Consider the following 16,482-nt stretch of genomic DNA (forward strand, 5'->3'; position numbering starts at 1 on the left):
AAAAGTCATGGTTAACAAATGAATTTATTTACAAAACATAAATAGAGTCACAAACATAGAAAACAAACTTATGGTTACCAGAGGGGATAGTGGGGGTGGGGTGAGAGATAAATTGGGAGTTTGGGATTAACATATACACACTACAATAGATAAACAACAAGGGCCTGCTGTATAGCACAGGGAACTATACTCAGTATCTTATAATAAATGGACAAGAATCTGAAAAAGAATAGATATATTTTAAAAAAGGTAATGGCTAGTATGTGCTTCATTGTCTTTCCACCACTTGCTTCTGAGAGACAATGATATTGGCTTTAATGGATGGTTGTAAACTCTAATATGAACCAGAATGTAGTAAGAAATTTTTAATTTTCCTTATCAGACTAAACAGGATCCTACTCGCAAAGGCCCAGATAGAATCTGTGGCAGTTCAAGCGCATGAAACTTGCAGCTGGGTTTTCCTACCACACTTGCAATCCTTTTTTATCTGAGTTATCTTCTTTGGGATGTGTTCATATCCTTAGAAATGTTCCTGCTCTACCTGTTGGCTGCCCCCTTCCTTGTCTTGGTCCTGAGTTTGGCTTATTTTGGAGCAGGACTAGTGTCAGCTCTTGGCTTAACTGACTGATGTAGTGTTTTCTAGCATATACTTGGATTGGCCTGAGGTTGTCTGGGCTCTGTTGTGAATATGCACCTCTTGTGTGGAAAGGAGTGAGATAATGATTGGACTTTCTTCATTTTATTTCCCTCAACCTTTATATTTAACTAGATAAATATGGATATAAATAGGAATAAAGACATAGATATACATATGTCTGAAAGAATATAATAAAAACTAACAATGGTGATTGCCTCTGGGGAGAAAGCCTGATAAGTGTTCTTTTTATGCCCAATAAACAGATTGTGGAATTGATAAACTGCATTTCCAGTATCATAGATGCTGCATTTGAGATGAGGAAAGAAGGAGAAATGAATTAGCTTGAGTTATTTAAACTATACTGTCTGAGGAAAACAGAAAAAAATTTTTCTAATAAATTAGGGGAAGGTTAGATAATTCTGTAAATAACATTGAGACTTTTGGCTAACCATCTAAAGAAATGTATATCCTATCCCTACTTCAGTCCTTTTACCAAAACAAATTTGTAGAGGACAGACTTTAGAGTAGTCCTCAGGATCCCCACCTCCTGGTGTTCACACCTTTGTGTTATCCCTTGGAGTGTGGGAAGGATCAGTGACTTTCTTCTAACCATTGGAATGTGACTAAGGTGACAGTTTGTACATGATTACATGTGTGATTACATAATAGTGTAATGCCTATCTTGCTAGACTCTCTCTCCCTCTCTGGCTTTGATGAAGCAGGATGCCATGAATTGTATGGCATCAGGAAATGAATTTGAGCAACACTCTGAAGTAGCTTGGCAATGGATCCTTCACCAGTTGAGCTTCTGATGAGAACATAGTTCTGGCCAAGACCTTGATTATAAGCTGTGAAACCCTAAGCAAAGGACCCAGTTAAACAGTGCCCAACTCCTGATCCACAGAAACTGTGACTTAAGAAGTGTGTATTGTTTTAAGCTGATAAGTTTGTGGTAATTTGTGATGTAGCAATGAAAACCTAACACAGTTCCATATGCATTAATGAATTAATTGTAAAAAAAAAAAAAAAAAAACCAACTATGGGCTTCCCTGGTGGCGCAGTGGTTGGGAGTCTGCCTGCCAATGCAGAGGACACGGGTTCGAGCCCTGGTCTGGGAAGATCCCACATGCCGCGGAGCAACTGGGCCCGTGAGCCACAATTACTGAGCCTGCGCGTCTGGAGCCTGTGCTCCGCAGCAGGGGAGGCCGCGATAGTGAGAGGCCCGCGCACCGCGATGAAGAGTGGCCCCCGCTCGCCGCAACTGGAGAGGGCCCTCGCACAGAAACGAAGACCCAATACAGCCAAAAATAAATAAATAAATAAATAAATTTAAAAAAAAAACAAAAAACAACTATACAAATCACTAAAAGAAAATGCAACAGAATGCTTTTGTGATCTTGACATACAAAAGATATTTTTAAAGAAGAAATGAATACCAAAACCACACACAAAAGAAGACTGACGAATTTGACTACAAAAAATGTTTAAAATTCTATATGGAAAAACATACTATACTATACCTACATTTCCTTAATGCTTCAATGTCTGCAAATAAAGAAACAAAACCAACAACCAAAAGAAAAAGGAGCTGAGAATGTTAACTATAGGTTCGAAGAAAAAGAAATAAATGTCTTTAACGTTCAACAAAATGCTCAGCCTTACTCACAATTAAAGAAACAGAAATGTTCAAAAATGAGATTTCATTTTTCACTTAACAGATTCACATATATATAAAACTTGATAATACTGGGGAAACAGACACTCATATGTTATTGCTTGGAATGTAAATTGGTGCAGCCTTTTTGGCAATAGAAATAAAAATTTATAGCATACCTACACTTGCCAGTCTGCTTGTATGAAATCATTCGATAGTCATGCCCACACATTTGTACAGTGACTTCTAAATAGCAAAAACTACAAATAAGCAAAATGTTCATTGGTAGAAGACCTGTTAAGCAAACTCAGAGTTAGCTTGCTGTGAAAAAAAATTTTTTTTCTGTCTGTAAGTCATGATAAGGAGTGATTTACAAGCTCTCCTTGAGGGCAGGGACCATATGCCATTCGTCTTTGTCTCCTTTGAGCCTAGGATGGTGCTTGGCACGTAATAGAGGGGAGCAAATAGTGTTTGATGAACGAATGCATGAATGCATACTGGTACATGCATACAGCTGAGTAGTGTCTGGGGTTAAACATTAAATGTGAGTGTGTTTTTAAAAAGTGTTTACATGTGTAAAAGATGAAAGCAGGAGTTAACTAGAGACTCTGAGGCATTATGTGATGCTTTTGAATCCTGATCTTTTGCACACTGAGACCATTCTGGAACCACCAGGGAAGCTGAATGATCTCTGTGAAGGCTTTGCTAGAGTGGGTTTGGGAGCTAACAGGGAGGAGGAATTTAGTTATAAAAATGAGAGGAGCAGCTTCCTTGGTAACACCCTGCCCCAAAGGTCACTCTCGAGCCACCTCTAGTCTCCCAGTCCCTTTAATTCTCCTTATAGTCCAGACCACGCTCCAAGGCACGTGACTAACAGCCCTCACACCACCCTCTCCCCACTGCCTTTAAATGCGGCCACGCTACCACTCACCTAAACCCGACAGAAAAAAATACAGTCCTGTCACAGTCTTGTGGCAAGCTAGATCTCCCAGCATTAAATCACCATTAAGGGCCTCTGTGAATTTGATAGCAGCTTTAGGGGTTTTTTTTCCCCTTTTTCTTCCATTTAGAACTCAGCTAAAGCTTTCCTGTTGTGGGAGGGGCAAGCTATAAAGACAAACCATCCACTACCCTGTCCTCCACAGCTACACTCAAACCATACTCATTGCAAGAGGGGAGAAGGGCAGAGGACTCCCGAGCAAAGCCCCTTTCAAGCAGAGCAGCCTCTGCTTGCTGAGCTGTTGGCAGAGGTGGAGAGTGTGCTGTGCGCATCTGGCCTCTGCACAGACGTTTGTGAAATGCTTTTGCGCATAGGTGTCTCATTGGCTCCTAACAGGAATCTTGCTAGAAGAAGTATTTATTATACCTGTTTTAAAGATAAGGAAACCAAGGTCCAAAGGCCAGGACTAGTTAATAAGACCCCAGGACTGAACACAGGACCTCTGACTTGGTAACTGGAGGTTCTGAGAAACTTCAGATATTTGCCTAATGATTTGTTGTTTCTGAAGCCTTCCCCAGACATGTCAGGCTCTGACGGTAGACAGCCTAGGTTCACATCTTGGCTCTGCCAGTTACTACCTGGATGACCTTGAGAAACGTACTTACTTACCTCTCTAACTGTTACCTAGTGCCACGATAATGTGGCTAAACAAACAACTATGGGTCTTCAGTGACATGCAATAATAAACATTTAGTTTTGCTCAAGAATCCAGAGATTGGCTGAGTGATTCTGCTGATCAGGGCTGGGCTCACTTACGCATCTCTGGTCAGCTGGTGGGTCAGCTGGGAGTTGGCTTGTCAGCTAGCATGACTCCACTCTGCTCCATGTGCCTCCCATGATACAGCCGGCTTGTCCAGGTTACTGCACATGAAAAAGGTTTTAAGAGAGAGACGGTAGAAACAGGCAAGCCCTCTGAAAGCATAAGTTCAGAACTGGCACATCATCACTTCTGCACAGTTATTTGGACCAAAACAAGTCACAAGACCAGCCTAGATCCAAGGGATGGGGAAGTAGCCTCCATCCTTCGATGAGAGAAGCCACAAAGTCACCTAACACAGGGTGTGCATAGAGGGAGACCGTTAACTGGCACCATTAGTGTAACTGATCTCCTAAAATCCCTGAGCTCTTTCATTCTGGCATTTTAGGAATAGAGGTTAAAACAGCATCCATTGCACAGGGACATTGTGAGGATAGAATGAGGCATTGTGTGAAAAGTGCTATATGATGTGCTAGGATGAGGGGCAGAAAGTTAGAATGCTCCTGAATCCTGATGACTTCGTGAGGGGTTGCCATACCAGCCTGGACTGGTCACCTCCAGACTGGACTGGTCACTTCTTCCACTTGAGAGAATAAACCCTCATGTGTTTAAATCATTTGGGGTTTTTTTTTTTTTTTTGTCACATGGAGCCAAATCCAATCCTAACTGATTCGTTTCTCCTCCACCATTCAGGCATAACAGCAGATGTTATTTGATGAACACACTGGAGACAAGACATGAGTCTTTGAGTATGGCGTCGGAGAGGGGCAGCCCTAGCAGTTCCTGACCTGTACATTTCCACATCGGTGTCACGTGATCACGTGAGTAATTGAATCAGGGCCAAAGGCCTCTGTCTATTGGCTGAGCACACCACTGGCCATGAAGTGGCCTGAGAGCTCTGCCCAGTTGGGGGGGGGGGCTCTGTACTGAGTGATGACTAAATGACTAGGTCAGTCCCTCTCATTCATGTTTTGAATTTGAGACACACAGAGGGCAGTAGAAAGAGGCTGGGTGAGCAGCAGAGGCTGAGAGAAGCTGCCTTATGAATGTCGATCACTGGAGTATCTGACTCCCTCACCCAGAGCGGTATTGCACGTTTGAACAGTGAGCAGGGGGTTCAGTCCTCTGTGAGTTCTGGCTGCGTTGGTCCTGAGACCTTTCCTTTCTTCTTTGTGTGCCCTTATGGCATGATATAAGAGTAGAGCCTAACACGGTGTGTGCTTCTCTGTGTTCTAGATTGTATCTACAGATGATTTTTTAAATGGTACTTACTTTTCCCTGTCAATTAACAGTGTATCATGACCGTCTTCCCAGGCTGTTAAACATTCTTTTCTAACAGCATGTGAACTAGTGTAGAGTACAAGTGTCCGTCGCTATCCAAAGGTAGAGTGTTCCTGTGAAACCTTCCGTAAGACAAAATGGTGTAAAGTGAAAAAGAACACATCTTGCTAATGGATGCACAAAATAAAACGAGATAAAGCACAGATGCTCACACAGTTTAAAGCTATGGTAGTGTGATGCTGAGATGCTGAGTGTGGTTCCTGGGGAAGGGTGTTGGGGGCGCCATTCTTGCTGCTTCGGGTGTGCGCTGCCTCTGTAACTGCTCACTGCAAAACCAAGGCTGAATGCTATTTTCACTTTGCATCTTTTTTCATAAAAGTGAACGTACTCTTGGATTTCTTTGAATGAGCAAAAACAGATAATGCTGGTCTTTCTAAAAAGAGAAGTGGTGTAAAGCGAATTTTTGCAAAGCAGGGGATACCTGGATTCTATTGTATGACTATATTTATTTAATCATTCCCCTAATGTTGGATACTTATCAGGTCATGAACTGTTTTTTTGTTTGTGTGTGTGTTTTGCTTTTATATACAGCATCAAACTCAACATCTTTGAAACAAAATGTTTGCATACGTCTATGATATTTTTATAGGTAGGAGTTTGATAGGAGGATATTTGGTAAGAAGGGAAATGTTTAAACCAAGGATTTGGCATGAAATAAGCACAGATTTGTGAACTAGAAAAACACAAGGCATTTTATCAAATTATCAAAATTTGCTAGTGTTGGCTACATGGAAGGAGACAGTGGCTGAATTATCGATAGATTTGAATGCTACGTTAAGGCATGGCCCTTATTGAGGTCTTTTTTTTTTTTTTTTTTAATAAGTGGAAAACCTGGAGTATCTCAAGGTGAATCTCTTTGTCCCCTGCAAGGCTAGTGTTGTGTTACAGAGAGGGTCAGCAGAGGGTAATTTGGTCCATTTCACATTAGTGTGATCTATATTAAAAGAACAACCTAAAAAATCCTTTTATATATTGTATTATGCTTTGTTAAAAAAAAAATACTATGCTTTTAAGGGTATTTATCAGTATAGATATAGTCTTACAACAAATCATGTCCTAGGTAGAGAGAACTCTGTTTTGGATTTAATACCACCACTTCCACCATTTCCAGTACCAGCACTTCTATTTGTGTCAACCTTTAGAACAATTTTATTAAAAACATATGTAGTATTTCACTGGATTTGGAAAAAAGCATAGCTCAAGCAGAAGATACCCTGCCCATTTTACAGATGAAGGAACTGAGGTTAGGTGATTTAATGAAATAGAATGTCAGAGCTGGAATGCCAGAACTTGACTTTTCAAGGTCACCTGAGTTCACCCCTGTGTTTTCTGGTGGTGACAGTGAGGCTTAGCTATTAACCATCAGCACACAGCTCTTATATAAAGGAGGTAGGCCTGCACCCCCTTCTGATTTCACATCCCGTTTTTCTTTTCCCCCTCACCCTGAAGTCATCCAGCCAACCAGCGGCAGAGTCTGGATGAAAAGCCAGGTAGACTGACTCCAGGTTCAGTGCTTTTTCCAGTAAATGAGTGGAAATAGTCTTGTCCCACTTTCCTTCCTCAAGAAATTCTTAAATGTTAATATGCACAAGAATCATCCAGGGGTTTCTTAAACCCTGGATTAAGGTTTCTTAAAAAATGAATATTTCCTAGGCCCCATCCCAGGCACTCTGTTTCAGTAGTCCTGGGGTTAGACCCAGATATATGGATTTTTAACAAACTCTTCAGATGATTATCAGGAAGGGGGTGCACAGAGCAGACTTTAAGAAACACTGTCTGTCTAATTTCAAGCTTGAAATCTGCTTTGTCTTCTCTTCAAGCATGCCTGCTCTTAGAAAAGTGACTCCAGCCCCGCCTTGTTGTAACCCCTTATCAGTTCTATGTGTTTTGCAAATTGCATTTGCTCTTCATTTATGGACAAACCAGGTCAGCACTGCCAGGCCAATAAGAGCTGGATTTTCCCTGGCCTCATGCATCAGTGACATATTTGCCAACATCGGCCCAGTTCCGACATCCCTGCAATCGGCAGTGGTTGATGATGATTCAGGATACACATGACTCGATTTGTGGAGAGCCGGCTAAGCTTTCAGGGAAGTCAATAAGAAAAATCTCATTTTGATCTGCAGATTGGGCTCATTTGATTTGGAAGTCACTGGTGGCAAAAGAAATATGGGGCCCAGGGATGTCTTTTCAAGCCCCTCTCTGGCTGTAATCACCCCTGAGAAGCAGTTTTCTCCATCTGCCACCTCCTCCCCTCCTCTCTCCATAGATTCAACGTGTCAGTGATGGAGGAAAAAAAAAAGCAACAAATGCTCTCAGACTTTCTGGATGATTCTTCTTTCTCACTCTGTACAGAGGAGAAAGGGTCAAAACAGCACCGTAAACCATTCGCACAAACTATTTGCTGCATGGCTCCCAGGAAACCCATGTGGCCTTTGTGACTTCTTACATAGGTCTGTGACTTTCAGCTTAAAGAGGTCAGAGAGGAAAAAATAAATGCATCATTATGCCTTGTGAAGTAGCTCTTGGGTCTGGTTGCTCCGTGGGCTCATGTGCATGTCAAAATGGTTAAGTTTACTTCCTAAGTATCTCTTTGACTGTGATGAGATCTATTTATTCCCCCCACGCCCACCATTACCCTAGTGTTTGCCGTAGATTCTACAATATCCTCCTTTCTAGTTTCCCTGCTTCCTACCTTTTTCCGTCAAATTCATTATCCATGAAGCAGCCTGAGTGATCATCAGATCCCACCCCTCATTATAGCCCTTTGGTGGCTTTGCATTATCCTAAAGATATAGTCTAAATCTGTGCTATCCAGTGCAGTAGCCACTAGCCACATGCGACTGTTGAGTAGTTAAGATGTGATGAGTCTGAATTGAGATGAGCTATAAATGTGAACATCAGATTTCAAAGATTTAGGAAAAAAAAAAAGAATGTAAAGTATCTTATAATTTTCTATTGATTACATGTTGAAATAATATTTTAACTATACTGGGTTAACTGGGTTAACTAAAATATATTAATATTACCTTTAACTTCAGATGTTTCTTTTTTACTTTTTAAAATATGGCTACTAGAATATTGAAAATTACATCCATGGCTCACACTATATTATATATCTTGGACAGTGCTGGTCTAAACTCTTGAACATGGCTTGCCCTCATCTTGCTCCATTCCCTTCTCACACCCTCTGTTTTGGCTATATGAATTTCCTTTGATCTCTTGAATTAATTACTCATCCTTTTGTTTCTGGGATTTTAGTAAGCTGTTGCTTTCCTCCAGTACCGCGCTTTCACTAACTCGTACTTATGTTTCAATATGTCTTCTGTAAGTCATTTCTTGGAAGTCATTAGCTCATTCCTGACTCCCCAAGTCTGGCTTAGATGGTCCATCTATGGATCTAGTAAAATCTCTATACATTCTCATCTGCAGTACTTTCCATATTCCTTTGGATTTTCTTTAAAAATATACATGCATAAAATCTGCCTATTCCACTAAACTGTAACCTCCCTTAAGACAATAGCTGTATCTGTCATATGCACCTTTGACCTCAGAGTAGGAACTCAACGTTTGTTGAGTAAATCTAGGCATCTTATTAAATGGGCACAGGAATGGAGGTCCAGAGTGGGGAGACTTCTTAACCAAGGTCACACAGTGAGTTCATGGCAGAGTACCTCAGGCCAGTGCCATGCAGCTGGGACACAAATTTAAATAATGTATGATATTGGAAGAATTTTTTTTTAATTCAGTGGACAGAGATTTGTGCATGTTGGATTAATTCTGCCCCAAAAAGTAAAGAAAGAGCTAACAGAAGCAACTGTGATGCCAAACCTGGTCCTGGCTGGAAGACTCTCCAGCCTAAAGAAATCCCTTCCCAGCAACCCTGACTCCAATACTTCTGGCACTGTTGGGTTGGGAAGAATAGGGACAGGGGAAGGGAGTGACAAGACCGTGAAGATCTGGGCAATATATAGGTGGAGCAGATACACAGGACAAGGTGAGTCAGGGCCTTGATGTGTTCAGGGAAACTGTCCACCTGGATTACAAACCAGAGGTCATTTCTTGAGATGTTGGCACCACCATTCCTCATGTTGACATGTTTCTGAAGAGAACAAAACAAGGAGAGCAATTTTTAGTCATGAAGCCTCCAGGGTTCTTGTATCATCCTTTGCCGTACTTGCACCTGGGAGAAAAATCTTTTTGCTCCTAGCAATACATAGTTTAGTGCATTTGCAAACTGTGTCATGTTACAGGTTCTTTTGGAAAAAGTGATACAAGGAGAAATCTATTTTCTGTAGGATTTTCTGCTGTAATTGAGTCTAACTTTTTTTTTCTAATTATATAACATAAGCTCAATGAAAGTTGGCAAATGTATTAGCACGAAGAAGAGAAACTTTACCCATAATTCCGACAGCCCAAATAATCCCACTGTTTATACTTCCTGTCTTTTTAGTATTCTTCGTGTTTATTCACTTGTACAGGTTTATAAAAGTAAGATATTGTGAATACCTTTTAATAGTATTTTTCCTCTTAGTTATATATCATGCACAATTTCCTATGTCAATAAGTACTCTTGTAATTTGATTTTTATTGTCTACTTAATATTCTAATATATTTAAACCCTCCCAACAATCTTCTATTATTGAACATTTAAATTGTTTCCAAATTTGGGGTATTATAATTCACTCTACAGGTATTCCCTTATGCACATGTCTCTGATTTTTCCAAAAGACAAATATGTAAAAGCAGAATTGCTTACTAACAGATAATGCACATTTTAAAGGATTTTGCTATTTATTTTTAATTAATCTCCTAAAAGTTTTAGCACAAACTGGTTTCCAAAGTTCCAAAGCATTCTCTGCACACAACTCCTTTCATATTTGGAAGTTGTACCATCTGCTATCATGAAATTTGTTTCCCATTAGGCTGATAATATACCCAAAAGGGAAGGAATTTTTTAAAAATGCCAAAATGAAATAAATTCTAGACTCAGAATCATATTAATGCCCAGCTGATTATGTCCACTTTCCTCTACATCCTTAAAAGTGGCATTTCCCAAAATGCTCCATAAGATAAGAGTTCTGTGGTTGAGGTAGGTTTGGGCACAGTTGCATCTTCCGTCTCTATGCAGATCTTGAAAAGTCTTGCAGTAAATTTGAGCAGGTTCAAATCTGTTAAAATCAGTTTTCTTCCCTAAGCTTATTTGGTCACCAAACTGCTGGAAAAAAAAAAAAAATCCAAGCCTACAAATATTCCATGGTATGTGCTTAGAGAACCACCGATTTAGAGTAAGCTCGAGGCAGTACATTATGGGGGCGGTACAGTATATGGCTTTCTTTTAAGCCTATGTACTTGACCACAGGAAGTAGGGCCAGATCAGTTTGAGTTCTTGTGTCCATGGTCACATGACAAGCTGAAAGCCTCTCTATTATCAAGCCTTGTGGAACTTTCCAGTAAGCCAAGACCATTCTCTGATGAGCGAAGATTAGAATTAAGGTTTTATCTCAAAAGCTCTATTCTGTCCACACTTGACACACCAAAAAAACCCCCAGTTTGCTTATGACTGTGTGATTGCAAATTAAAGGTTCATCTATAGGGCGGATCAATATGGCATACTAGGAGGACGGGGAATTCGCGTCTCCGCACAACTAGGGCACATATCAGGCACTGGTGGGGGACCACGGACACCTAAGGGGATGGGAGGAACCCCCAGCAACCGGGTAGGACATGGGACGTGGGGGGAGTGAAGGGGGAGGAGAAGTGGAGGCGGGATGGGACTGGCGCCCCTGAGGGGTGGCTGGGGGAGGAGAGGAGTTCCTACACCCAGCGGGACCCAGCCATGGTTAGGGGTCCAGCAGCGACGGGGGAGATGGTGGGGGAGGGCACGAAGGAACAGAAGGGAACGTGGCCAGTGCTTTCCCTGTCAACTTAGGCACCAGGGAGACTGTTGGGCTCCTGGGCCTAATTCTCTGCCCTCGGAGCCTCCCTCCTGCTGCGCAGAACCCAAGCCCCAGCCCTACACCCCCAGCCAGGGCACTACCTCTACACTAGGAGACCCCCTTCATCACGCTGGGCCTAAGCCCCACCCACACACCCTCACTCAGGGCCCTACCCCCAAACTCGGGAACTCCACAGTCCAGTGGCCCTCCTTTCCACGTGCTGCCTCTCCCCTTCCCTGAAGGTCATAAGCAGAGGCCCTGGCCCATGCTTGAACGTCACCCCACCTAGGCCCCGCCCCCAGGGCCTTTTCCACCTATGTGGGTCCTGAGCCTAGGCCCCGCCCCATGCTCAAACGTCAGCCCCCCACCCACCTAGGTCCTGCTCCATCCTAAACCCTGCCCCTGCCTCTGCCTAAGTTCTACCGCTGCCTAAACTCCACCCCCATAGCCAAGGCTTTTTTTTTTTCAGTCTTTTAGATTGGGGTTTGTTTTACCATATTGATTCATTGTTGTTGATACTTTTATATTTTTATTTTTCCTAATAAATCTTTCATTTTTCTAATTTTATTTTATTCTTTATACTTTGTTATTCTCTCCTTTGGCTTCCCACCCCTTTTTTTTCTTTTATCTGTCATGGTTTTATTTTACCTTCTTGCAGTTGTTTCAATTATAGCTTTATTTTTCTTAATATATTTTTTATCTTTCTAATTTTATTTTTTTATTCTTTGATATTGTACTCCTTTTTTTCTTTATTTCTTTCTTTTTTTTTCTTTTACCACGTCGCAAAGCTTGTGTGATCTTGCTTCCCAAGCCGGAGGTCAGGCCAAAGCTCCTGTGGTGGGAGCTCTGAGTCCAAACCACTGGACTAACAGAGAACCTCAGACCCCAGGGAATATTAATTGGAGTGAGGCCTCCCAGAAGTCCTCATCTCAGCACCAAGACCCGGCTCTGTCCAACTGCCTGCAAACTCCAGTGCTGGACGTCTCAGGCCAACCAACCAGTAAGACAGGAATACAGCACTACCCATCAAAAGAAAAAAAAAAAAAGAAATGACAAAAAAAATATGTTACAGACGAAGGAGCAAGGTAAAATCCTACAAGACCAAATAAATGAATGCGAAATAGGCAACCTACCTGAAAAAGAATTCAGAGTAATGATAGTAAAGATGATCCCAAATCTCGAAAACAGAATGGAGAAAATACACGAAACGTTTAACAAGGCTCTAGAAGAAATAAAGAGCAAACAAACAGTGAGGAACAACACAATTACTGCAATTAAAAATACTCTAGAAGGAATCAATAGCAGAATAACTGAGGCAGAAGAAAGGATAAGTGAGCTGGAAGGTAAAATGGTAGAAATAACTAACAGGGAGCAGAATAAAGAAAAAAGAATGAAAAGGACTTCCTTGGTGGTGCAGTGGTTAAGAATCTGCCTGCCAGTGCAGGGGACACAGGTTCGAGCCCTGGTCCGGGAAGATCCCACATGCCGTGGAGCAACTAAGCCCGTGCGCCGCAACTACTGAGCCCACGTGCCACAACTACTGAAGCCTGCGTGCCTAGAGCCCATACTCCACAAGAGAAGCCACCGCAATGAGAAGCCCGTGCACTGCCATGAAGAGTAGACCCCGCTCGCTGCAACTAGAGAAAGCCCACGTGCAGCAATGAAGACCCAACACAGCCAAAAAATAAATAAAAATTAAAAAAAAAAAAGAATGAAAAGAATTGAGGACAGTCTCAGAGACCTCTGGGGCAACATTAAATGCACCCACATTCGAATTATAGGAATCCTAGAAGAAGAAGAGAAAAAGAAAGAGTCTGAGAAAATATTTGAAGAGATAATAACTGTAAACTTCCCTAACATGGGAAAGGAAATAGTCAACCAAGTCCAGCAAGCACAGAGAGTACCATACAGAATAAACCCAAAGAGAAACACACCAAGACACATATTACTCAAACTATCAAAAATTAATTACAAAGTAAAAATATTAAAAGCAACAAGTAATATACAAGGGAATCCCCATAAAGTTAACAGCTGATCTTTCAGCAGAAACTCTGCAAGCCAGAAGGGAGTGACAGGACATATTTAAAGTGATGAAGGGGAAAAACCCACAAGCAAGATTACTCTACCCAGCAAGGATCTCATTCAGGTTCAGTGGAGAAATTAAAACCTTTACAGACAAGCAAAAGTTAAGAGAATTCAGCACCACCAAACCAGCTCTACAACGAATGCTAAAGGAACTTCTCTAGGCAGGAAACATAAGAGAAGGAAAAGACCTACAAAAACAAACGGAAAACAATTAAGAAAATGGTAATAGGAACATACATATAGATAACTACCTTAAATGTAAATGGATTAAAGGCACCAACCAAAAGAAATAGACTGGCTGAATGGATACAAAAACAAGACCCATATATATGCTGCCTACAAGAGACCCACTTCAGACCTAGGGACACATACAGACTGAAAGTTGAGGGGATGGAAAAAGATATTCCATGCAAATGGAAATGAAAAGAAGGCTGGAGTAGCAATACTCATATCAGACAAAATAGACTTTAAAGACTATTACAAGAGACAAAGAAAGATACTACATAATAATCAATGGATCAATCCAAGAAGAAGATATAACAATTGTAAATATTTACACACTCAACATAGGAGCACCTCAATACATAAGGCAAATGCTAACAGCCATAAAAGGGGAAATTGACAGTAACACAATCATAGTAGGGGACTTTAACATCCCTCTTTCACCAACGGACAGATCATCCAAAATGAAAATAAATAAGGAAACACAAGCTTTAAATGACACATTAAACAAGATGGACTTAATTGATATTTATAGGATATTCCATCTAAAACCAACAGAATACACTTTCTTCTCAAGTGCTCATGGAACTTTCTCCAGGATAGATCATATCTTGGGTCACACATCAAGCCTTGGTAAATTTAAGAAAATTGAAATCGTATCAAGTATCTTTTCTGACCACAACGCTATGAGACTAGATATCAATTACAGGAAAAAAACTGTAAAAAATACAAACACGTGGAAGCTAAACAATACACTAGTAAATAACCAAGAGATCACTGAAGAAATCAAAGAGGAAATCAAAAACCACCTAGAAACAAATGACAGTGAAAACACGATGACCCAAAACCTATGGGATGCAGCAAAAGCAGTTCTAAGGGAAGTTTATAGCAATGCAATCCTACCTCAAGAAACAAGAAGCATCTCAAATAAACAAGCTAACCTTACACCTAAAGCAATTAGAGAAAGAAGAACAAAAAAACCCCAAAGTTAGCAGAAGGAAAGAAATCATAAAGATCAGATCAGAAATAAATGAAAAAGAAATGAAGGAAACAGTAGCAAAGGTCAATAAATCTAAAAGCTGGTTCTTTGAGAAGATAAACAAAATTGATAAACCATTAGCCAGACTCATCAAGAAAAAAAGGGAGAAGACTGAAATCAACAGAATTAGAAATGAAAAAGAAGTAACAACTGACACTGCAGAAATACAAAGGATCATGAGAGATTATTACAAGAAACTATATGCCAATAAAATGGACAACCTGGAAGAAATGGACAAATTCTTAGAAAAGCACAACCTTCCCAGACTGAACCAGGAAGAAATAGAAAATATAAACAGACCAGTCACAAGCACTGAAATTGAAACTGTGATTAAAAATCTTCCAACAAACAAAAGCCCAGGACCAGATGGCTTCACAGGCAAATTCTATCAGACATTTAGAGAAGAGCTAACACCTATCCTTCTCAAACGCTTCCAAAATATAGCAGAGGGAGGAACATCCCAAACTCATTCTATGAGGCCACCATCACCCTGATACCAAAACCAGACAAAGATGTCACAAAAAAAGAAAACTACAGGCCAATATCACTGATGAACATAGGTGCAAAAATCCTCAACAGAATAGTAGAAACAGAATCCAACAGCACATTAAAAGGATAATACACCATGATTGTGGGGTTTACGCCAGGAATGCAAGGATTCTTCAATATACACAAATCAATCAATGTGATACACCATATTCACAAATTGAAGGATAAAAACCATATGATCATTTCAGTAGATGCAGAAAAAGCTTTCAAAAAAATTCAACACCAATTTATGATAAAAACTCTCCAAAAAGTAAGCATACAGGGAACCTACCTCAACATAATAAAGACCATATACAACAAACCCACAGCCAGCATCGTTCTCAATGGTGAAAAGCTGAAACCATTTCCTCTAAGGTCAGGAACAAGACAAGGTTGTCCACTCTCACCACTGTTATTCATCATAGTTTTGGAAGTTTTAGCCACAGCAATCAGAGAAGAAAAAAAATTAAAAGGAATCCAAAGCAGAAAAGAAGAAGTAAAACTGTCACTGTTTGCGGATGACATGACACTATACATAGAGAATCCTAAAGATGCTACCAGAAAACTACTAGAGCTAATCAATGAATCTGGTAAAGTAGCAGGCTACAAAATTAATGCACAGAAATCTCTTGCATTCCTATACACTCATGATGAAAAATCTGAAAGAGAAATTAAGGAAACACTCCCATTTACCATTGCAACAAAAAGAATAAATACCTAGGAATAAACCTACCTAAGGAGACAAAAGACCTGTATGCAGAACACTGTAAGACACTGATGAAAGAAATTAAAGATGATACAAACAGATGGAGAGATATACCATGTTTTTGGATTGGAAGAATCAACATTGTGGAAATAACTATACTACCCAAAGCAATCTACAGATTCCATGCAATCCCTGTCAAACTACCAGTGGCATTTTTCACAGAACTAGAACAAAAAATTTCACAATTTGTATGGAAACACAAAAGACCCCGAATAGCCAAAGCAATCTTGAGAAAGAAAAATGGAGCTGGAGGAATCAGGCTTCCTCACTTTAGACTATACTACAAAGCTACAGTAATCAAGACAGTATGGTACTGGCACAAAAACAGAAATACAGATCAATGGAACAGGATAGAAAGCCCAGAGAAAAATCAATGCACATATGGTCACTTTATCTTTGATAAAGGAGGCAAGAATATACAACGGAGAAAAGACTGCCTCTTCAATAAGTGGTGCTGGGAAAACTGGACAGCTACATGTAAACGAATGAAATTAGTACGCTCCCTAACAACATA

General features: G+C 40.5%; 1 long non-coding RNA gene across 2 annotated transcripts in view; it reads left to right on the top strand.

Moving 5' to 3' along the window:
• The window catches only part of LOC118892987, a 439,949-nt gene that overhangs the window by 130,501 nt on the left and 292,966 nt on the right, over positions 1 to 16,482 (top strand). For both annotated transcript variants that reach the window (XR_005019390.1, XR_005019391.1), the window contains one exon: positions 4,742 to 4,869. This is a non-coding gene — a long non-coding RNA (uncharacterized LOC118892987). The remainder of the gene's footprint in view (positions 1 to 4,741; positions 4,870 to 16,482) is intronic.

The sequence above is a fragment of the Balaenoptera musculus genome, chromosome 3, assembly GCF_009873245.2.
Source record: "Balaenoptera musculus isolate JJ_BM4_2016_0621 chromosome 3, mBalMus1.pri.v3, whole genome shotgun sequence".
In the NCBI taxonomy this organism is placed as follows: Eukaryota; Metazoa; Chordata; class Mammalia; order Artiodactyla; family Balaenopteridae; genus Balaenoptera; species Balaenoptera musculus.